Source organism: Clinocottus analis, unplaced genomic scaffold (assembly GCF_023055335.1).
Source record: "Clinocottus analis isolate CAN_PGR_092001 unplaced genomic scaffold, fCliAna1.0.p SCAF_7, whole genome shotgun sequence".
NCBI classification, from domain to species: domain Eukaryota; kingdom Metazoa; phylum Chordata; class Actinopteri; order Perciformes; family Cottidae; genus Clinocottus; species Clinocottus analis.
The window spans coordinates 16,089,568-16,114,774 of record NW_027176229.1 but is presented as its reverse complement, the minus strand read 5'-3'; the positions used below and the strand labels follow the sequence as shown (position 1 = coordinate 16,114,774).

Below are 25,207 nucleotides of genomic sequence, written 5' to 3'. Positions count from 1 at the left end.
TGTTCCTAGAGACGCAGCCACAGAAGCATGCCACAGAGATGGGGGTAGGGGGATAGCGCTGTATGTTTAGTTTATCTGTATGAAGTTCCCAGGACATGCAAAGCTGTCACTCTTAGCTATGGTGCATGAGCCTGGATATGAAAAGATGGCATGGAACAGGATATGGAGAGAGAGCACAGATGGGTAAATATCAGAAACGGCTGACATTATTTGAAGAAGCTCCATTAACAAAACAGATTGTTTTCTTGAATTGTCATTTTTCTCTCCAAAAATGAACACTCAAATGCAACACCAACTGGCTACTGATGTAAGTCAAAATATCTAACTTGATGCACAAAGTCTGTTTGAGCATCCACAACTTTTTTTATCATCATAAACGAGAAAAAGTTTAATATGAACTTCACAGGGAATTAAAAATGTTTTTTTTGTACTTCTTTATAAAAGAGGGGGAGGAAAAAAAAATCTATTTTCAACAGCAAAGAGGATAATTGGCTAAGCATTAAAACGATTCTGGACTTTGTGCCAACATCAGTGGCTGCTGGTGATGAAAAGCAGTTTAAATTGGGGTCATGTTCAGATACACCTTTATCCTGACACTTAAAAACACAGTTACCTAAAATTATGGAGACCTGCAGGAGACTGGTGCAGGTTAAAGACTAGATTAACGTCCTGCTTTAAGAGTAAAATAAAAAAAGCAGTTGAAAAAGAATTGAAACGTTGAAACACTCTGTAGTATTAAATGCTGTCACCTGCTGAATAAACACACTGCAAATCATGAGTTAAACTGCTTGGATTGACGCCAGTCACTTCCGCCAAAACTCTCTTTTCCTAAGCAGGCCGGGCTATTTATTATGCCACAAAAGGTCAGCAATTTGTTCAACTCAATAAAAATGTTAATAAAACTAAGAGCTCCCAAGAAGACGCACTCATAGCCTCTGCTTGCCTATCAAAAAATGTGAATATGTGAGTGTGTGTACAGATGCATCTATTTGAATGCATCGTTGCCACTGCAGCATTACATAGGTCAAAGGTTGAACGGCAGCAGCTATCTAGAAGGAAATATAGCTTTGGCCTTGTCGTAATCCCGGTCAAACTCCACCAACTGCTTAACACAAAGCGTATATTTTATGAACACACACACACACACACACACACACACACACACACAAATCTACAATAACCAGGAGCTCCAATTCCAGCTCACACCCTCAAGCCACTCTGCTAAATAAATGAAAAGTCCCATTAAGGCAGATTTCAAAGACCGGCAGTGCAAGGGCTTATAATTATATATGAAATCTTTTAGAGGAAAAAAGTGATTACTCTGGATGCAAGTCTGGAAGTGGGTGGTGGTGGGTTATTGCTAAGCAACCAGTCATTATCCTCCAGAGTGGAGCGAGGTGACCGACCATCCGTCTAACTCCGGTGGCTTGCCTGGCTCCTGTGCAAATGCCCCCCGCCCCTCCTCTTCCTCTCTCTTTTCCTCCGCCACTCTCTCCCCCTCTTCCTCGCTCTCTCTCTCTCTCTGCCGTCTCCCCGTCCGAATACAAACAGAGATAAAGAACGCTGCAATCGCTCTTGACACACAAATAGGTTAACACAATAAAGCCGGCTTTGCCTGGCTCACTCGAGGGAGGAAAGCAATTCCAGCAGCAGGCAGGAGGTAATAAAACAGGGCTAGAGAGAGTGTGTGTGTGTGTGTGTGTGTGTGTGTGTGTGTGTGTGTGTGTGTGTGTGTGTGTGTCCATACATGTCCTCATGTCAATGTTCCTATGTTTTTGTATGTGAGTGGAGGCAGGCACACAGAAGCTCTTTGGCCTCAGGGCCTAATATCCCATGGATTCCCAACCCTTTCTTGGCACAAATAATAACACAGTAGAAAATGACGGAAATTCCAGGCAGCTCCTCTATTTAGATTGAGGAAATGGTTGCTTTATGTTAATAATATAGCTGACCTGCATCAGCCCCATACAAACACATAAACGTTTCCCTATGGGTTGTGTGCCGGCTCCCTTGTAAATGGTCTCCGACTTGGTTAAAATTCAACAAGTAAATTGAATGAGTTTTATCTGTGCAAGCCTCAGCTTACACTCCCTGATGCCGCTGCCAGGCCTGGCAATAAATGATAAAAATCTCCAGAGTTTTATTAAATCGTGTTGCATTCACGCGGAACTCAGGAAAATGGTGAGGTGGCTTCTGCAATTACAATCCGGACCAGACAACATTGTTTTCTCCAGTCAGAGAAAATTTCATTACCTTACAGCAACCGCCTTAGAAATGGGTAATAGCCTCTTTTTGTCACAGACACAAACCGTCTGTGGGAGGTGTGACACTCCATAAGTGTTATCCATTTGCAACAATATGCATCCAGCCAGTCACAGTCCGGATGCGGGTCAGCATAATGTGTACCATTATTCAGTGATGGGGAGGCACTGAACGGAGGAAATAGCGGTCAATAGCTAATTCCTGGATTGACTGTGGTGTCATCAAACACATTGAACCTTAATACAGCCACGCAGCTGACTGTATCTCTTCTCCCTGCTGTTATAGACAGATGACGTGGGTCACACATGCCCTCGTTTCTTGCGTGTCAATAAAGAGAGAGAGGGCGAGCACGTTTTTGTTTTTCCTGTGCAATGACTGAACTGTGAAGAAACACTAATTAACGCTTGTGGGAAAGTTACACACATTTGGGTCATACATGATAGCCATATGTAGGTGTCAATCAATTCCCCTGCTTTTACCCGCTGTCCCTTCAACCAGGTAATCCAACAGCAGAGATGTAAAGCGTTGGCCACAGTCAACAGGGAATAAATTACTAAAGCATGGCGAGAAAACACCTTATCTGTCTGATGTATTTCCTGCTTCTGCAGAAAGCTACAAAGCCCGAGGGAGAGCAGTCAACCAAAATGCTGGGAGATGGAGATTAGGATGATGTGCAGTTCCTTGTTCCATTAAAGTTTGATCTTCCTCAATAGCCGAGGAGAATCAGATATCTCCCATTCAAGATTAAAGTACACCAGCATATAGGGAGAGATTAATCAGAGGCCTGCATGAGATAAAACACTCTTGCTTCTGGCATGGAAAACAGCGGCAATAAAGAGTTTAGCTGATAATGTGAAACATGGCGAGCAACAATAGCAACTCAAACAGCACACACGGACCTCCAAAACAAATCAAAGCGCCGATCAGACTGCAATACAGTGGCTGAAGAAGTCCAGCAGCGGCTGATCTGATAGTAACCACAGCCTTCATTTTATTACTGGTTAAGGTTGAAGAGGGCACACTGAGGATTTTCCCATGTTGCTCACTGTCGCCAGGCTCTCATTCCCTCTCCTCCTCCTCTCCTTGAGATCAATGGTGCTGGGGTGATTTCACAGCAGCCTGCACTGTCACCCAGAACAAATCAATGTGACCATGAGGAAGGCAAGAGCGGCATTGTTTTTAAGGAGAGCAAATTCGCTGTTGGAGAGCTTGTCAGATTTGCTTTATTCTCTTTCTTCCACCAAGAACACTTTAGAAGGAGCATGCCTCCCCTCACTTTCTCTGGCTGGGTTATGGAGTAAACTGCACAGCACTCCATGCTAGTGTACTCATTAACCACATATAATGTGCACAGTCGCTTTAGACTATATTTTACACGCACAAGGGCATTTACAAAACAAAAGAAAATGGACTGACTGCGCTAACCTTTCCAAATGAAAGGCTATATATTAACCTCGGGCCTGGCGAGCCGTGACTTCCACTCAGTCTGACAGTGGGTGAAAGGGGAGGAGAGGGAAGAGGTCAGGGGATCGCCGCTGTCCGTCACATGTTAAGTGGCTACAGATAACCATGATGAAGAGCTGCCAACGTCTACCATCACATCAGATTTGATCACATGAGCAGACCTGTGGTCAGGTGAACCTTTTACAACAGCCTAAGCAACAGGAAATCATCGGCAGGGTAACGAGCAGAGAACCGCACGGCGTCTCGCTAACACACAGCACTCATCAGAAACACCGCAGGGGGGAATGTATGCAATCAAATGCCTGTCGTCTGTATTTGTGTGGCTGAAAGTTGAAGACAATCACTGACACATTTCACTCAATTTGCTTAAGATCTGCGTATTCATTGTGTGACATGAAGCTAATAAAACTGAGGGTTGTTCATCCAGCAGCGAAAGGGATAGTGTGCAGTTTTATGTAGCGCAGCAGCGGGATATATCAAAGAACTGCAAACACTAACACAACATTCACAAACAGAACCGTTCTTGTTAATCCTGCCTTTAAAAAGCCCATCAACACTAGAATCTCTGCTGGAAACTGCACAATGTTTTCACCTCTGTTCATTCACAGACTGGCTGAAGGGTGTGTTTGTTTCTCCACAATCGTTTCTGGGTAATGTTTTTGTTTTATGTTTTTTTCATGCTCTGTCTCCACATCGTGAGTACTGATGTGCAAGACAAATCCTGCTGCAGGGACCACAGAGTTTATATTAAATCATGTAATATTGTATAAATACAAGAAAAGGGCACGTCTCCTTTGTTTGCCTGCACATGAGAAGTGTTAGAACATGGACTGTTGAATAGACATTTTGTGAAACGAAACACTTTGATCAGGCATCTAATGAGCTGCTGGTGACATGGCTTTGAGAGAAAACGGTCCTGTTTCTTTAAGCGTCCGGTGATATTAGGAAATAACATGCTGCCTGCATTTCTGGATATCAGGTAATCTAAGAGCACCTGTCTTCTCCTTTCTTTGACAGGACAAGACAATGTTCTTCATGCTTATTTACATAGTACATCTTTTTTCTACAAATGGACTTTGTGGACAGTAAATCTGACGATTTAATTTGTGTGAATAACTATATATATATATATATATATATATATATATATATATATATATATATATATATACTTCAGGTGTGGGTAGACACAGACACAGACACAGACACACAGACACAGACACACAGACACAGACACACAGACACAGACACACAGACACAGACACACAGACACACACAGCTATTTTAGTCATCTTAAGTGCCACAATGAGTTTTGCTGCCCCTGGGAAGGTGTTGAGACAATCAACCATGCAGGGATTAAAAAAGATTAATACATAGCGCAGGAAATTAAACTTCAGTGACTTTAACGATATTCATGAGTGAAGCTCACTTATTCACCTCGGGAAGGCGCTTTAATACGCAAAGAATACAGTAAGGAACCCAACCGCTATCAATCAATCAAACTGATATGCAATTTGATTACCAAATTGATTTTTTTTTAAAGTCAGGCTTCTTTTGGTGTATGCTTATTACGATGCAAAATATATTCCACCTCCCAGCTGCTGCCAACAAAAATGTGTAGAGTAGACTCAATTTGAATTTAGTAATTTAGATTTTCATAATTTCCTCAACAAGCAAAGTAGTAAAAAAAAAATTGCTGATGTGTGAAAAAATATTTTTTGTAAACATTTGAAAATGATTTCTGGACTTTTGTTGGGCAGCTGAGAGGAGAAAAGAAGGGTAAATCTGGAGGAAGATGAAATGTGAGTAACGTCTTGCAGGACAGTCGAAGGTCCAATGTTACAGGGAAAAAGAAAAACAGAACGCCAGAAAATAAAAAGACAAAACAAGAGCTACAAACTCCAAAAGGTAATTCAGTGACCTAGATATTAAAGCTGTTCTGCCATTCCGTTCTCCTCAGCCTTGTCCAACCTTCATGTTGAGTTAAGGCGAGCATTATGCTGGGAAGACTATTTGTTTAGGTGAAGAGCAGCCGCAGAGCTAATATGAGCACAATTTGCTCAGCAGGTCATAGGCGCAGAGTGGAGGAAGTAAATGAGGCAGTTCTGCCCCCTCGGGTGCAGCCCCTGCCTCATACATCACTGGATGTTTTATTCAATACAGCCAGGATGGCAGGTGCCTCGACTGTGGGGGCGCCTGCCCTGCTGTAGGGGCCCATATTACATTCAGCGAGCTGCCTGTCTGCGGGGCTGCTGGAGAGAGAATGACTGGAGCCAGTGAGGAAGATACATTTTGAGGATGCTTGTATTCTAATGATAAAACATACTGTGTGCAGCTTTTTCCCCGCTGCACAGTCAGCATAATGCGCAGGCTCATTTATGTGTAGTGTGAGCGATGGAGCTAAATATTGCAAAGCAACCTCAGCAACCCATGAGGCTCAAAGTTCACGGGAGTGGAAACAGACTAAACTTTATGAGCCTGCATTCACATTCAAATCAAACATGCATCATCAGTTACATTCAAGATAATCAGACTCTTGTATTTGCATTCAAGGCTCCGGCTGCAGAGTGGAGGAGACATTTGCTGAAGAATTCACAGGACAATGACAAATTGCCTCCAGACCTCAATGCAGCAGAGAGCATCGCCCATGCCGCGAAGCACAAAGTGAAAACTTGTACAGTGTTCACACAGCTCTATGAATTGTCCTTAATACAAGCCTGTCACCATTTAAAAAGAGATTGTATCATCAACACTCCAGGGTGAACGAGCACTAATTGCAGCAGTCACTATAGTCCCCCTCCCCACACGCAGTGACGCACGGGGGCGTGCAGATGAGAAACTCGCACCTTTTGCTCCGAGCAGCAACTCCTCTCCAGTGCCACACATTCCTGCCTGTGGTGCCCGCGGTGCGATACCCTCGACAATTCTCTTAATTGCTACCCATACTTGAAAAGACTAATATTACACATCAAAGCAGTTCCTAAAGCCAGTCGGGAGCGGCTCTCTAACAAGTCGATTTTACAACACTTCCTTTATTGTGGGTCACGCATGGACACAAAGGCTTTAAACCTGAGACATCGTTATGTGGGCAGCATCCTGGGAAGAGGGAGCATTTACAAACATTCATTATTTTTTGCTGTTGCTCTATTTGCCATCCCAAAAGGACCCCGCGAGGCTCTGGCCGTAACTACGCTAATGGTTATAAAGAATGACCCAAACCTTTCGGAATCGGCAAGACGCAGAGAAAAATAAATGAGCATAACATATATTTACCATAAATTGCTCCGTAGTGCAGACTAGAACTCCATGCAGATTGTAGCATTCACTGAGCAATCTGCCTCGTACTTCTGTGGTCGAAATTAAAAAGGATTCATTCTGTTCTCCAAAATCCAGCAGCTGCTTTGTCGATGTCAAATGTTGATTAAGTTTATCCTCTTCTTCCAATGGTATGCAAATACACCGGCAACCCTGTGAATTAGATTCCACACTATTGCCTCTAGCATGCAAAGTTAATAAGCTTTGCCTTTTTTCTCGACTCGGTTGCCAATTTTTGTCGAGGGCAAAAGCGCAGGTCGGCAATTTCAGGAGCGTCCTCGGAAGGATTGCGCACCGAGTGCGCGCTTCGGGTTTTCAACGTTTAGCCTCCGGGACAAAGTTAAAGGTCCTGGTTTCTCTTCTTTTCGCTTATAGATGTCTCCAAATAACACAACTGACAACCGAAAGACTGGGTGGTTGAACTGCTACGCAGTATTCCAACATCCACCGCTGTTACGCATGGGCTTGAAGTGGTCCGCCTGCTCGCTTTAGACGAGCTCAGGGAAAATATAACATGCGAATGTTAGAAATAGGATCTAATATTGTGTGAAGGTACCCCGGAGGAAACCAAGGCTGGGCCACAGCAGCTGCCTGAGATATCCTAAACTGATGCGATGTAAAATCCCGGGGATCCGGCTCCGCTCCGTCCGTCCGTCACTTTCTCCGCGGTGTCGGCTGCCTCTCTCAAATGTCTTGTCTTCCGATTCAGACTCAGGTGTCCAGCTGAGGCTGTGGAGAGACCTCGCCAGCAGTGCTCAGAGACACTCTCTTTGGTGTAATAACCAAGTGAGAAGCGGTTGCGTCTGAATGGAGAGCTAGCTGCTTCAGGCAGCTCCGGGATGCGGTCCTACCCTTGTGCCGAGCTGCCGAGACTGACAATAACCCGGAACGCTGCAGCCTGTCAGGCGGCGCAGCCCGCCCACCGACCAATCAGCGCGCAGGGGGAACAGAAACATTCCCACGGGTTGGCCAATCATCGGTAATTCAGGACTGTTACCATAGAGATGCTCGGCGTCCAAGCGTCTAAAACCACGTTGTTTATTAGCGGAACAAGAAAAAGAAAAACCCGTCTGATATAAATTGCCGTGGCAGAATACAGATTGAGATATTCATTCGAGTTACAGGTTAAAGGCGCCATCTTTCATGGGAAGACCAGTGGTTCAACCAGCAGGTGTTTGCTCTGTAGTTGGTCTGCAGGGAGAAATGAAGTATCATCATGCAACCAGAATACAATTAAATGTGATTACCATGCAGAATGAATCTACTGTTTATGAATTGTCGACTGGAAAATGCTATTTAACTTAATTGGTTTGAAACTCCTATAGGAGAAATATCCCATAATATTAACGCGCCTGACAATAATCAGTTTATACTATCATCTGCCTGCTGTGTGAACAGCAGTTTATTGTCCACTATGAGCTCAGATTTATTAAGTCACCTATACTGCAGGATGCATCACCTGCACTTTTCACTAAATATATACTAAAAAGTAATGTTCCTGAACATTAATAATGTCTTCCAAACACGTAACTAAATATATTTCTTTTAAAAAGCATGATATATATGTGCCTGTCTACTTAACTTTGCAGAATTGCTTCACTGACACCTCCAGCTTATATGAGTCACAGGAAACCTTGCAAAATACCTATTTTTGCAAGATGTCCTTACAACAGTTGGGAAGTGGAGGGTTTACTTTGACAGAGGCCCTTAGCATTCCTCTTTTTCTTCTTGCCAACTGTGTCCGGTGCACACAGACCTCGGGACACACAAAGGCAGTACAAGCAATCACACATCATGGACTCTCATAATAAGCTGACGCTGGGAAGTGGGTGATGCAGCACTCAGCTTATGCCAGTGCTGATAAGAGCCTGAAAGTATTACCTCGGTCTGGCAGCCCGCTCCAAGAAATCCATCCTGAGCCAGGTCATCAATTCTGCCCTATCTGATTGCTCACCAATCCCTGGCAGCCCCATGTCGCTGTCCTGGCTTCTGCCTTTGAAATTCTCTCTATGACTTGCACTTTCTAGTTCTTTCACAGAAAAATAGGTCCATGTATGAGGTCTTTTGTGTGGTCTTACAACATGACAAAATTTAGTGTGAAAAGTGTGCCTGGGAAGGTAAAACCATGAGGCCTAAAATGTATTCCTTGCAATCACATTGCTGCTGAGGACCTATAGAGCATACATTAAGGCCTGCGGAGTTCAATCATATCACCACCGCTGTATAGTCAATCAAACAGATGAACAATTAGTTGAAAGAATACTCAACCAGAGCTGTGTTGTGCTGTAGTGAGGCAGGCAGGCAAATAAGCCATTTGATTAGCTGATAAGCAGATGACTCAACAAACATTCAAGGCATGTTTACTGTGGTTTGATTAGAGTACGCCCAATACGCAGAAGATTGGACACAAATACATTGTGAAAACACTCAGCTGTTCCAATCCCCAAGGCAGCATGAGGGCACATAAAAACAATGAATTATTTATGGGGGAGACTAGTGAAATATCACATTGGATAATTTTCTGTGGGCTATATTAAATGCGTTTTTTTTCAAAATAATATGTCAGAGTCTGTGCATTCCTGAGAAATCATTCCCAATGACAGGATCTCGAGCCTGTAGAGAGATTGGATAGGAAATCACATTGAATTTTTCCCTGCCAAGAAACCTTTTGCTAAAACCGCAAAGCAAGGGTTATTCACATGCTAATTGGGCATCCATCTCGCTTACTAAATATGATCAAAGGATATTTGTTTTGTCTCTGTTTCAGGTATTAGCTCTGGTTCCAAATGAAAGACCTCACTATTAAGGAAAGCCTTTGGCATGACTCATCTGAAAGAGGGTTCACAATAAATCCAGGTTCAGCTTCAGTAAAAACCACTGCAGCTCCTGCTTGAATGGGGGCATCTCATAAATAAAGCTCTTATACGCCCCCATCCAGGGCTAACATTAGTGTCTGTCTCCGAGCTGAAAGCCTTACGCTGTTACAATTTGTTCCTGAAAGTGAACTCAGTTTAATTGAGCAGAGTTCAAGTCTCCACAAACAGCAAAGTAACAGGAAAAAAAATCGATGGCAGCAGAGGCATGGAAAAAAGAGATAGCATTGATTTATCTGCCATTGATTCGCAGGGATCGCTGCATTGTGCCCTGCGGGTGAAATGCACGCTGTCTGCCAACTGATGGGGATGAATCTGAAAAGGTGTCAAGTGGTTAGAGGACACAGAGGTGCAGGATGAGATCGGGAGGGGAGGGAGGGGAGAGGGGGGGGAAGTAAAATTGGAGAGGGAGCAAGGGCATGAAGTATCAAACAGAAAGAAGGCGAAAGGTTTGATAAGGGATAATGTTGAGTGGATGATACCGCCACTACAAAGGGTTGAGTCTCTATAGTGTTGTGTTAAATGTCTTTGACAGATGCGAGAAGAGATCAACATGAAAGCAGAGAGCTGAGAGAAAAACCTGAAGCTAAAGCCATGATATAAACCAAGACACCAGTTGAAACCTTTTCTGTTTTGTTAACAGTATCAACATTTGAAATGAATACCCTACTTTAACTGCACTACAGCAGACCAACCAGCTTTTTATTTATTTACTTATTTATTAGTGTGAAGTCAAAGGCTGTTGGCTACAATGATAGTGTATGAGTAAGCATTTATCAAGTGTTGCAAGTGCTTGACGAGAAAAGCATCTTTTGCATTTTTTTTAAGTCTCAGCAATTGGCAATAGATGTCTCCCCAGAGATTTTATACTGACAGCCAAATGTTGAGAAGAAGAGAGGAAACCAGGACAGAGATCAGAGGCCAAAGCAGCCACACAGACCCAGACGAGGAAGTGTTACCCCTTAAGTGTGGTATCTTTACAACATTCCTCTGTCTCCTCAGAGAGCTGTTGGCGATTTCCCATCCACACCGACACTGAAGGGGAAGTATGTGTTTGGTATAGGAAAAACAATTAACTATTTTTCACTAAATCCTCACCATTGCCAGCATGATGATATTTTACCAGTTCCTTCAAAGTTGGTGTATTTTTTGATTGTGTCAAATTATTTATATTTGAGTTTTAAAAGAGAAATGTAGTTGAGTTAATAATAAGTCTGCTACTTATTTGAACAAAAAAGTTGTCCTAAACAGTTTTGGTTTAGATCTTCAGAGATTCTCTGTGCAGAGCCTTGTAAGCTTGTTTTTTTTTCAAGGTGTAGTTCAAGTGGACCTGATTTGACTTGACACACTGGTCACTTGTTTATGTCTAAGAAGGCTTTTTCCTTGAACAGTGTTTTGGTTCAACCCTCGAAAGCATCTGGTTTCCTGTGTGTGACCAGTCAAGAGATGTCTTCATGAGACACCACCTGGTGCCTCGTCGTACACACAGGAAACTGCTGGCAGACATGTTGAGATGAGGTTATATGCTGCTCTTTGTTTGGAATGAGTGTGCTTTTGGGTGGACACTGTTATTGCAATTCACAGGCCATAATTTCCTTGAAAAAAAAGCTAAATCAAATTAGTGCAGTAGCATAAGGATGTGAAATGCACAAACTAAACAAAAAAACAAGAAAAAGTCAAATTAATCTCTGCATTTTACCTTTTAAAATCCAGACAAAACGTGCAGGTGATCAGATAGGAAATGTTGTTTATTTCACATTGTCTTTGCCTGCAGAAAAGACACACCAAAGAGCCTAAACTGTTTGAATTTTCTTCATGTAATGCAAGAAGTTATCTTCTGTCAACTGTAAAAGTTTGAAGCAGAAGTAGCTGTCTTCACCCTGAAAGAAAATATATAACACATTCTCCTTCCAACTATTCATATACTGATTAATTTAGTGCACATTTGATGTACTGTAGGTTGAGGTCTGCTAAAAGCAAAAATGCCCTAACTTTCTTGCTGGACCTTGCACGCCTCTGGTTCCACAACAGAGGGGCTCTGCTCAAGCAGATGCACGAATGCATACCAAGCAAGTATCGTTTTACCTATAAGTAAGTCATATTTCAATTTTTGGGCTGGAAAAAAATGAAATGTGGTTGATATCTTACTGAGGCTTTGTCTGACAGTGGCTTTGGTGCAATTGGTGAATTCTGTAGGTCGTAAGTTTCCCAGAAAGGTGCACCAATCAGTGGTGGCTGGCCAGAAGAAGGCCAACAAGGGGTTCTACAAAATCTAAACTGGTGAATATTAACGACTTAATTGATGCAAGTGTCCATACGACCCCCTCCGTAAACACACACACACACACACACACACACACACACACACACAGTGTATTTACGCTGTTGTTTTTCCTCCTAACAGCAGCTGGTTGAGGCAGGTCTGCCAAGAACACGGCTAATCGTACTGTTGTCTAAGAGCTGCACATGCTGTACACAATACAATGCAGAGTCAGCTCAGCACTGGTGTCGGTGACAGGTGAGGGGCCACTGAAAACACTTTGTTTTAGTTAAGGCCTACTTGAATAAAAATGCACCCAAGGGAACAGCTCAAACACAAGCATTCACATATAATCAATATGTGTGTAAAAGTACAGCATAAAAGAAAGTCTATTGTAAATCTCCACACATGCTCTGTGATGATCTCTGCACTGATTAAATATCTCAATCTCGTTAAAAAAAGTGACAGTAATTTAAATAGAATTTGATAAAAATCCTTACATATATATATATATATATATATATATATATATATATATATATATATATATATATATACACACACATACAGTATAGATAGATAGATAGATAGATAGATAGATAGATAGATAGATAGATAGATAGATAGATAGATATTAGTCTAAATTTGGGGTTCAATTGTGTCCTACATTTATTGAAAAAATTAAGTGTACTTAAAAATATGGAATTACTTAATTTTTAAGTGTGGTATTGAAGGACGCTATTGTCCCAAATCCAAAGAGGAAAACAAATCAAGAGGAGCTGCTCACAGCTGGAAAATACATAAACAAATAAATATATCTAACATTGGGAAATGTTTTTGACAAAACAAACCCATCATCATTATATTAAGTGGATCTGCTGAGTTCAGATAGCTGTTATGATTTCATCATACCACATTTGAAAGTTGACAATTTACATTTTACAGGGCAATATGTGCTGCACTAATTCTTTGCTATGGTTTAGGGACTTTCAAACATATCTTTCTGTTTACACTTTGGGATCTGTATGGTTCAAACAAAGATATAACATGTTAAATAAGGATAATGCTGGTCGGTGTTTCCCCCATTTTCAAATCTTCTCGTCTAACGCTTAAGAAAGTGAGTAAGTTCATTAAGTAGCACAATTCAGCGTCTCTTAAAAACAATAACCGTAGCTGCAGTCATTCATTTGCATGCTGGTTACAAAATATCAGAAAATTCAGGATTGTGTCATTCATGTTGTACTCCTGTGTTGCATTTACAATTCCTTAGACTTGTTCATTTCAAGTTGAGAGGCCGCAGGTTGAACACTTTCCATGTCTCTTCTCCATCTCAGTCAGTCAGGCTCTGGTGGACAGAGGGACCATCATACTCTGCTTTGCGCAGTGCTCAGCTCGGCCCAATTTTGCACCTCCGTTCTCAAGTGATAGAGCACTATCAGTTCTGACAGCTCCCCAGAGCCACTGGGATTTGAGTGCTCCCTTTTTTCACCCACCCTGCACCCCTAAAACACAATCACACAGACACACACAGACACGCACAGACACACAAAGACACACACACACACACACACCTTCTCTACTGTCTGTCTCTTAAAAGGACAAGGGCTGGAAATGAAAGGCGGAACAAAAGCTGTCAAAGGAAAGAAAGAAACAGAGAAGTAAGGATATCTGTAGGGATGCTAAGGACAATGGGATACTTTGTCCCTAGTTTCATTATTGGCTTGTGTTTAATTTGAAACAGACAGCTAATCACATTAGAGACAACCTCTTCACAACACCCCAGCACCGCTGTCTCCTGGAAGCAATCACCACGCTGAAACCGTCTCATTGGATTCTCGGCCCAATTACTTTACTCCGTACAAATTGTCCTCGATGCAACTGAATTGTGAAGTTAGGATGATTACAAAGACATTTATACCATAGCTACAGAAGTTTAACTACAGGGGGCATACACATGATGACAATAATGACAATCATTACAATAATGATATCGGTGCCCATGGTGATAACTAAACTTGCCCTAGCTTATTAATTTTTAGCTCTATGTTTGCAATTTACTTTTTTGTCTTTTTTTATCGCTGTAAAACTATAAATTTAAAAAAGATGGTCCAAATGAATCCTATAGCAAATGACAAGTTGAGTTGAAAGTGTCGAACACAGCTTAATTCAATATTCTCAGGGGTTTTGCTGCTAACTCTTTCTTGGTCTGGTATGACCAGTATCTCATGGTGGCTAATGTTAGCAAATATTAGCAAACTTAAGATAAATATTCAATTCAGTTTATATGGCCTAAATTTACATTACATTTAGCTGTTGTTTTTATTTAAAGCGACTTACATGTTTTCTCTATACACCGTAGACACAGCAACAGGGAGCAATTGAGGGATAAGTGTCGCGCTCAAGGACACAACGACAAGGACTAGCAGAGCCGGAGCTCGAACCACTGATGGACAAACGGGCATGCTAACCACTGAGTCACAATCACATAAACATTGCTGTGTAACTAGAATTACTGAGTCAATGGGGGAAGTTTCTGTGCTACCATTACTGCTATTTACTGTGAACCACAGTGGCTACTGCACAATGAAAGACACACAGACTCACTTTATATGATATGATAACTCATTTTTGGGGAGAGTGAAAACAAGCTGTCGACACGTTGACATATCGACTTTTATATTGATTATTTAATTGGCTTTTTGATATACATCCGGTAGGTACGGCCACCATTCACAGCTCGGTTCTCCTTAAGAATATATCTGGCTGGTTAGAAGCTAAATGCTAAATTATGTTTACTAGCTAGTTGCTGACTTTGTCTGTTTGCTATTTAAGGTGGGTAAGAAATATGCAGTGTTTTATTTTTGTTTATCTTCTTTTTCACTTAAAACAACACGACGAGAACCTTGAGAGTGAACCGACCAAAAAGATTTGTAAAAAAAGCTCCACACAGCCGAGTCTGCCGAGTCTGGTGTTAATTATCTCTTGGCTCATCACTGCAAGTGACAACTTTCACATGCAAGTAGCCTTGTGATAAATTGGTAATTGCCAGTTAAAAATCAGCAGACAAAAAACGACATATTATGATGGTTTGAAAAAATGGTTGAAAAAAACGACATATTATGATGGTTAAAATTGGTTTGGACATAACCATGAATGAGAGAGCAGGTTAAAAGTCGGTTAACAATCCCAGCAGGACATCTTCGCTCAAAGCACAACGTGTGAATGAGATCAGTAAAAATCTAAAGCCGAGGTGCTGGAAGCAGAGAGCCCGAGCAGGATAGACACATCACACGAGAAGAGAAACCAGCTCAAGTAAGCAGCATGCAATTACCCGGAGTTAGAGGTTGCTTTGTAAAAATTAAATAGACCATTTCCCATTTCACCATGACATAATTGACTCTTGGAGTGATTTGTATTTGTTCAGCTAAAATTACTCTGTAAGAAACTGGATCCAAAAGACGCCCTCAGAAATCCAGGTGTTCATTTACATGTCCGTCTGCCGTTTCCATGTCTGCATGTCAGCCTCTGGTTAAAAGGTGCAGAGACAGAGGTGAACGCTCAAGTTAGATGGAGGATTGACCTCTGTCTAGCACCACATATTCTTCTTTCTCCTGCTGTCCTGTCTTTATTCCGCTTCAGTTCCTTCACAGATTTTTTATTCTACACCAACCTAACTCATTTCTATCTTTCTGCACAGCTGCTTCTAACCTTTGACTCCCCCTACCACTCTTAATCTTTTTTTTTGTTTCAAGGAAGGATCTTGACTGCATTATTTAATATTCATATTTCCATCTTCATAATTCCTCTTCACTCAACTCTGACCTAAAAAAAAGGCGCCTTTCTTTTGCTTGGTGAATTATTATCCCATCTTCTGTGAGACCTTGCCAATCTATTAATCTAACTTGCCATTTACTGTCTTCTCTCCCCAGCTCTGTTAAAGGTTGGCTGCCTCTCCTCTCACTCTATCTGTCAGTCAGTCTTTGTGTGCAAATCCCACGTCTTTCTCCCAAGACTGAATTATTCAATTTAGATGCCATTTGTTTCACAGTTGGCAATAGGGACTGGGTGCACTCTCCTCTATATAAACTGTGGGTCTAAGCGCCAACTGCACGCACCCCTAAGCCCCTTTGACTGTTAACATTCGTTTGCAATGCAATCCCATTTTCTATTTCACATTCATTTTATGTCCTTTCCTCTAAATTAGCAGCATATATGTGTGAAGAGGGTTTTAGGAGCTGTTGTCACATGGGACAGCTCTCTGTTTCACACATGGAAATCAATTTGTCGAGATGATGGTTGCGCAGAAAGGTGCAAATACCCGCCCCAGACCTTACTTTTTTTAAACGGGTTTCCTTTCAAGGCACCGCACCTGGCTGACTACTACTGTTTTCTTGAGAAATATGTATATTGACATCCACATTTTCTTGTATAATCAAACATTAAAACAAGAAAGCTAATAAATAGAACAGGTAAATATTACGTATGTTCAAGGAGAGGCCTCTGACCTCTCTGCTAAATGTCACTTAAGAACTATTAATTGAAAGTTTCCCAGTTCATGCCATTTAAAGTAGAGCTACATCCACACTCCAACGTGAGTTTTGAAACACATAACATCTCCCTTCAGGAGCGTTTTTGCGACGTTTCAGATATCATCTCCATCAATACTACCACACCTCAAAACCCCTCACACACGACCATTCACATGGACGTTAACCATGTTCACATTGACCACTGTGTTTGATTATGGGATAGAGACGTGACAAATCAGGGAAGTACACGTCGTGACTAAGAACCAATCAAGAAGCAAACATGGGTGTCATTGTTTTGAAAGACTCTTTTTGCCTAAAAGACTAAAATGCAACTAAATTAGTTTTAGAACTAAAACGGCTTCAGCAATGTTTTCCAACTATTTTAGGACTTTTAAACCACCGTGCTAGTGAGGGCGCTATGTGTAAATGTAGCAAAAGTTTGGTATTTTAATTGAAAGAGTGGACGTACAAAGTGGACATAACATAAAAGATGTCGTCAACATATCTATTCCAATGTAAGTGTCTCTGCTGATCTCTGTTAGTTTAAATAGTTGACGGTTGGACCTTAATACAAGAAGTACTTCAAAGATCCTCCCCTCCAACACTACATTTAAACTGTGAATTGATGCTTGAATCTCTTCCAGGTGCCAGTAATGAACTCTACTGCTTTAGCTCTGACAAACCAACCCTGTCTCACTCACACTCAATTACATTTTGAGGGAAACATATTTTCTTCCGGATCGAACAGTCACAGCTTAAAACTATTTTAAAAACTGTTTTTTGTTTTTTTAGGTTTAGGGAACAAAACTACTTTGTTGGGTTCATGAGTTGGCTGAAAAGGACTGATACAAGACAAAACTAGTACTTGGTTATGTTTATCACCCGGTGATCTGTCTCCTCCACCACCCGGTGGTCTGACTCCTCCACCACCCTGTGGTCTGACTCCTCCTCCACCCGGTGATCTGACTCCTCCTCCACCCAGTGATCTGACTCCTCCACCACCTTGTGGACAGACTCCTCCACCACCCTGTGGTCAGACTCCTCCACCACCCTGTGGTCAGACTCCTCCACCACCCGGTGGTCAGACTCCTCCACCACCCTGTGGTCTGACTCCTCCTCCACCCAGTGATCTGACTCCTCCTCCACCCGGTGATCTGACTCCTCCACCACCCTGTGGACAGACTCCTCCACCACCCTGTGGTCAGACTCCTCCACCACCCTGTGGTCAGACTCCTCCACCACCCTGTGGTGAGATCCTCCACCACCTTGCCCTCCTACGCTGTCTTCCGTATTAAAATTCACTTGTGATACGTCGCCCCTAATTTGCGAAGCGTTTTCATTGTATGGGAACGTAGTTTTTAGGAGACAGGGCCGGACATGTATTCTTCTCACCTCATCTATGACGCCATGGTTTCCAACTCTTCTAGTAACACCTCTGCTCCAAGTGCAAATGGAGGCAATCCGTTGCCCGGGCAACAAACTCCTCTCCTGGTTTCTGTCATGCAAATCCCTCTGAAAAAAGGGCAAAAAGTTAAGGAAGCCAATCCAGCCACTTTGCAGAGCGGTATGACAGAGGCAGGATTGTGTGAGGGTGAAGAGACTCCAGTTGCAATAGAGCTGCCGGGTTGTCTTGCTCTCAATTTCATTCTCTCTTCTCCATCGTCCTCATCTCTTCTGGAAAGATGATCAATATAGTGTTGAGATATTATATTCTAAATCGCTTACCGGTTCACACAGACACATGAATCAAAAAGCTACTTTTGTCAGGTACATTTGAATCTCCCAAAACCAAAAAGCATTGTTCTTTCGTAAGAAAAAAAAAGAAAATTACAAAAAGGACGAACTTAATAACATTCAAAGCTCTAACATCACAGAGAGGAAAAGGGAATGACTAGTCTGGCAAATTAAATCTACGAGAGCCTCTGTGTACCCAGAGACCCTCATAGGGGCATTTTCTCCTCGGTGGCCTTAGAGCACCCTTCCTCCTAATGGAAGGGAAGCAGAACAGATGGGACACAAATTGCACTTTCATACACCTCAAGGTTCAAGGCAATTTCCCCTCTGCGCCTGTGAAGTTCTCGGATTGCCTCTCCATCCTTTGAGCCTTTCACTCTTCAAAGGGGTTTGGGTTTGTTCAGTGCCTTGACTCATACACACACACTAAAACATACTCTAACACCAACATGTGACCACGCACACACACACACGCACACACACACGCACACACACACACACGCACACACGCACCCACACAATAACCGAAAAGCAGTTTTCAAATTGGTCTCCCTGTGAGTTTTCATCATCACATAGTTGTGTGACTCGTTTTAATGTCGACACTGATACCATCCGAGATGGAGAAACTAAATACAGAGATGACGTTTAAAACAGTCCCGTAGTCACTGTTCTCTCATCACTACACGTTGCAGAGGGGTTTTGTAATGGCTCCAGTGTTGTTAGACACATTACAATATCATCATGTTAGTCTCCCCTCTCACTAACCATGACAGCCAAAAGAATTGCAATTCATCAGAGCGAGGAGCTTTCTTCTCCGTCGCTTGATGCGGCTGTGATGTATGCGGTTGAATGGCCCAGGTGCTAGCGGAGCTGCTGAGGAGGTAATAAAAGACTTCCAGCAGTATTGTTTACTGGCCCATTAACAAACAAACATTAGGGCCCATTTGACTAAATAGTGCTGACAAAGAATATGGTGATCAATCACCATGGAAACCATCCCCATTAATTAATATTGTGCTGGGAGATTTAGTAATGCTTGCATGATGAGGATGGAGTGTACATGTTTTTTGGGGGTTTTTTAGGGGAGGTGGGGTTATTGGATTTTGTGGGTGGAGTTTCCAGTGCTCCATCTTTCCTTTCTGGCCTTTGTCCGACGCTGGCAGAAGTAGCCTCGCTCTGCATACCAACCAAGGGGTTAACTGTGTCCCCAAAGTAATTACGAGCAATTGTGGAGCTAGTTAGCAATTAGTGGCGTAAATGTAATGAGTCTGTCGTTACCATGGAGACTGAATTATTCAATGGTACTTGTCAAAATGAAGAGCCTTTTTTCTTTTTTTTTCCCAGATCAGATGGAGGCAGATAGGTCCAGTCCATTTAGTGCGATCATCACTTTAGTTTGTTATTGAATGTAATTTGTTGTTTTCATGTGAACCCTGAAATGAAAAAAACAAACAGAAAAAACAAACATTGTAATTAACCTACAGAATCAATGTAACCAGTAATGAAGCATAAGAGGGACCCTCGCCTGTGGATAAGAGCACCTGCTGTGGGCGGTTTGAAAACAACTGCAAACTCATATTCAGTGTTTTAACAGCATTGTGTTTTGAGCTCTATTCATATGATATACAACATACAACGCATTGAAGCCAGGCAACTTTGAATGCACATAAGAGTAATAACGAGGCAGACTTGTATTTTAGACAAGTTGTGTGCGCTCAGCATGTATGTTGTTCACTTCGCTTCCAACCATAGTTATTAGACTGTTCAGTCATATGCATATTGCACATGTACAGTACCATCTGTGCTTTTGTCCCTTCAGGGCCAGAGCTGACATATTACAGTGAGAAGACTCTTATTGAGTAGTATAATGGATTCCAAACTACAGCATTTCATATCCCGTGTAATTTGATCGCTATTTAGTCTGGATATCTGATGCCCATTCCTCTCCTTTTATGAAACCGTCTGTGCAAACGGGGCCAGAATCCAAAAATGATTTATGACAGATTCATGAAGAGAGGCCAAGGGGAGAGAAACAGATTAGGTAGAAATCTGGAGAGATAAAGATGAGACGTCTGTCTGCTGCTGAGGGCAGCGAGACAAGCCCTGTCTGTATCAAGCTCAGGGAAATGTGCTCAGGGCCTGACAGACAGCATCGAACCATCTCAGAGCTGACACAGACATCATCTTTCTTTTCTTTTCCTTGGGCAAGGGAAGAACTGTGACATTGCCAATTATAATGTCCTTAGGTGGCCACCTTGAGCTTTATTTAGCCGTTTCTGTGAATGTATGCAACCCTGATGAAGACTCTTGTAGACATTTCTTCTCAATAAACAATGCCGTCATGTTTCCAACCAGGAAGTGTCACGAGAGGATGGTACATCATGCCCAGAAGTGTGTGCAGTAGATGCATCTGATAGTAGCTGGAAACAGAGAGGTCTGATCCTGTCAGCCTGTGCACATGAGGAGTGGACAACATGATTTATCCAGTGTGCTCCTTTGCTGTACTCAGCGGCTAACGCTGTGGCAGCAACTCAGAGCGTTCAGATAGTGTACAGATATCCCCGTTGAAACAGCAAACAGCCACTGCCTGGCATTCAAAAACCCTTATCATTCAGGGAATGTCTGTTCGAGTCATATCACCGTTACATCACCCAAAGCACAGGGTCGGGCGGACTATGACATTCGATCACACTGAAAGAGTTGATGTTTTCTCACTGTGTGAACCGGCATTTGTGCTGACAAATCAACAGCAAAGCTGGGCTGATTCAGCCCATTTTTCCATTTTTCAGTTTCCATCTCCTTTTCATTTCTCCCCTCCTCTCAGGTACGATGACTGTCAGCCATAATGCCGGTCAGCGTGTGCCCGGCTGCTGAGCAGAGTGCTGGAAGGCCTGTGCGATTACCCCTGCCCTCCCTGCTGTGAGCACTGCAGCGGTGGAGGGGCTGAGAGGGAGAGTGGTGAGCTTTTAATACCACGCACAATAGGGCACCTCAACCCCAGACAGGCACCATATTTACACCGAGCTAAGGCTCTCCCTGAGCCTTATGACAGAGCAGGCGGAATGATCACCCCTCGCCTTGCAGCCAGGGATCCATAATTCATGAGAAGAGGTGGATGGGGTGCAAACAGGGCATGCTTACAGAGGGGGGGCCGCCGCCTGAGGAGTGTGTCCTGAGCCCTGTGTGTCTAAGTAATTAAATGGGATTAGGTATGCGCTGAACCCATTTTCAGAGAGATTGGCTGGCAATGCCATTATTATTGGAAAGGATCAGAGGGGCTTATAGGCATTGGGGAGGAAGGTAACTGAAGAGAGAGGTTTGAGGAGATTTATTAAAAGAAAAAAAAATACTCTCTCAAATGTGGGTGGCAAGTTGGAGACAATCATCTTTTACGTCCACTTTAAGGGGAAAGAGGTGAGAGAAACTTGAGCTTCCTGTGGAGGTTTGGAGGGAGACTTTAACAAGTCAAAGAAAGTAACTTTGTCCACAGACTCTGCACCTCTGCTCTGCCCAAAACATCCGTTTCTAATTTGTGTGACAATGGCACTGCGGATAGCACCTGATTTGCAAGAGGGTGCCCGGAGCAAAAGCCATTTGAATAAGCACACATCCGAGTTATCAGGGATCAGGGAGGAAGAGCTCCCAGACAGACAGGGAGCTACATCTTTCCTCAGTAGCTCAACAACTCAACACACTCGGCTAACAATGTGTCTCTGTGTGCACCTGGACTGTAATCCTAACAATGCAGCTCACAAAAATGTCTACACACATCATGTACTGTAACCCAAACATCTTTTTCCCTAATCTGAATGGATGGTAAATCCCAGCTAGTGTACCCTACAGAGGGATGAATTCCTCTTGCCAGAAGAGTTGAGGCAACTTCTTGTTTGTGCCTCCTTTTCCCTTCCAGAGAGAACCTTTTGGCGACAGCAACCCTGGGAGAGATGCAGAAAGCACATCCCCTGGGGAGAAAAGCTGCCTCAGGCTTCAGAAAGCCTATTTACAACAAGCTGTGCTTGTTACTTTCATCAAAATAGAGCACTGAGCTTTTCTCCTGCCTTGTTTTTTTGTGCTTTTGGCAGGAGGTTGTTATTGTAAAGCACTGACTCCATTGTGCTCAGCGGTGCGGTGAAAGTCTAGCTGTCCACTGCCATGGAGAAGACAAGAGAGGGGAGACGGTTGGACGGAAGATGCATCTTTTTTTTTCGTTGAGACCCCAGCCTGTTTTATGGACTTTGAAGGCCCCCTCTTTGGGAGAAGAGGAGAAACCTGCTATGTCACCGGATTTGGCCAACCTTTGATCCTCAACTGTACTCCATCAAGATCAATTAGAGGATCGGTGGTCACTGGCGGGCACGTTTGTCATAATCTATTGGGTATGGTGCGTTCCAGATGTTGAAGGAGAGGACAGAAAATCCATAAACTGGATTGGGCTGCCAGGCCCAGAGGGAGATCTCCTTACCCTGACTTGCGTGGCTCGGATTCAACTCTCCTCCATCAAGCCCCTCCTTTTCCTGCTGTTTGGGCCATCAAATTGAATTTCATCAAAAGGGCTCGAAAAAAGAAGGGAAGATATATAGCATAAGGCTTTTGTATTCCACAGAGGCTCAGTTTGCCCTGGAGACAAATATGCAATCAAATGTAGTCAATGTTCAGGAAGGGCTGCTGTTTGCTTTTGATTTTAAATAAAGCAAACACCATCTGAGTTATCACTCCACCAGGAGAGGGTAGCCCGTCACCTTAGTTCGTTATCTTCAAACAGAGATACGCCGTACGTGGGCCGGGGCAAAAGTCTGAAATATTTTACTTTTGCATTACATCTCCCATGTGTGGTGAGACAAAAGTGTTGATCTGACAGATCTTTTGATGCCGCACATTTTCTGTGTGCTCTTATCAACCCTGAGCAGAAGGAACAGAAAATAAATCTGGGAGAAATCAAGGTCAATGACTCCTTGACAACTGTTCCATCTGCGAGGTATTATCATTTCATTACCTGCCCACGTCGATAGCCGCTGCTGTTCTCTTTATGGATATTTCCATAGTAACTAGTGATCATTGTTTGTAAGGGGGCAATCATTCTTGGACAATTGCCTCTTAATGGTGCATTATCAGTAGAAGTGTTCAGCTGTCTGAAAACTGTGAGTGTGTGTGTTATAAGGACGAGGCGAGCGGCAACTGTCTATTGTTCCTGAGAGGTAATAATCATTGAAACAGTACGCCATTTTCCCACAAGGCGGAAATGTTCATATACATGACTGAGTGTGTTGCTGATCTGGTTATTGTCACTGTCACCATCAGGCCCTGTGCTCTCTCCACCCTTTCTTTCTTTTTTACCTCAAGTATGTAGAACAAAAGAGAAAAGAAATATCACCCAAAGGAGGTGGTCCACCTACAAAATCTATAAAGTCCTCCATCAAAATCAGCTCCCTCGCTTTATGAGGACATTAATCTGCTGCTGCAGTGCTCTGCTCTTCAAAGCACCTTGACAGTGTGATTGTCCTTTTTTTTCTTGTGGCTGCTGTTTCTTGTGTGCTTTGTTATACAAAATCTCAAAAGTTTATCAAACGGAGGGGAGGCTGTAAGAAAGAGACAGCGCCTCAGAGAGAAATAAAGGATGGAGATGAAGAGAGGACAGAGATAGATAGAGAGGAAGAGAGGAGGGAGGAAAGAGCAACGCTTCTGAGTAACAGCCCTGCCAAAATAAATCCTCTACGGGAAAAACAAAACATCCTGTGAAATAAAACTCTGGCATCCCCTTCCAAAAATGCTGCAACCTTCATCTATTACTCTCAAGTGTCAGATAAATGTCTGAAAGAGATGGAGAAGTTGTCCTTGCAGTTGTGCTTTCTCGGTCTAAACTCTGCATGTGCCCTCTCCCCCACCAATACGCGACTCACACAGCACCATACCTGCAAACTGTAGTTGGGTCAGTCGAGGGAGCGCATACCGTCTACTGATTTAATTGGCTGCCTGCAGATGGGGAATGAGTGATATCTGTCAAAGTAGTGAGCACAAAGAGGAGACAAAGTTAAAGATCCATCAGTTCTGCCAGATTCTATTGTCTTCCCATTGGTCATGATAAATGCAGCTCACGAAAGCTCCCCATCCGCTATTATAATCAGATTCATCTCTGGCTGTGCTCAGTGGCCCCAGTAAAGTCTGCCACAGAGATTATTTACGACACACGAGGAAAGCTCTGCTCTGTTCTTTAAGAGCCGTGCCGGTGTGGAGAGCGTTAGTGGGAACAAGAGCGGCGCCAAGCCAAGAGCACTGCTCTGTTAGTAAATAAATTAAGTGGGTAAATGAGAGCGGCAAGCGACAAGAGTGGGACCCCACTCCGGTTAATCACGGTCTTGGCTGCAGCTCTGGGACTCCTGAGCTGAGTAGGTAGGGAAGCGGTCTGGGATGCTAACATTTCCAGGTGGGATTGACAAATCAGGTCACTCTGTCAGCTGGAGGTCTTCAGAAAGGACCTCAGACTGTGCTGTCGCTGGAGAGAAAGCAAATGAAATGCGTTCGGAATAATCTCCACTAAGGAGGCTTCACTCCAGTCGTTTCATTTAACAGCCTGTTCGTTTTTTTAAAATTCACTTTGTAATCACAGATGAGAGATGTGCACATCAAACAAGATGAGCGACTTTGGTGTACACAGCTGCATTATAAAAAGCAAACAAGCTATAAATAAAAGAGAATTTTATAGAGGAGCGTCTGTCGGGCATGTGGGGTTGAAATAGGGAAAGAGAAGTAGAAATGAAAGGAAAGGGAAGTGA

The 25,207-nt window shown here is 42.9% G+C and overlaps 1 protein-coding gene across 1 annotated transcript in view; it reads right to left on the bottom strand.

Annotated features, from left to right (window-relative positions):
- The window catches only part of fam222aa (family with sequence similarity 222 member Aa), a 45,503-nt gene extending 37,609 nt beyond the window's left edge, over positions 1-7,894 (bottom strand). Inside the window, exon 1 of the mRNA XM_068566714.1 lies at positions 7,000-7,894. The gene's annotated coding sequence lies outside the window, so the exon portion shown is untranslated. The remainder of the gene's footprint in view (positions 1-6,999) is intronic.
- Between the last annotated feature and the right edge of the window lie 17,313 nt (positions 7,895-25,207).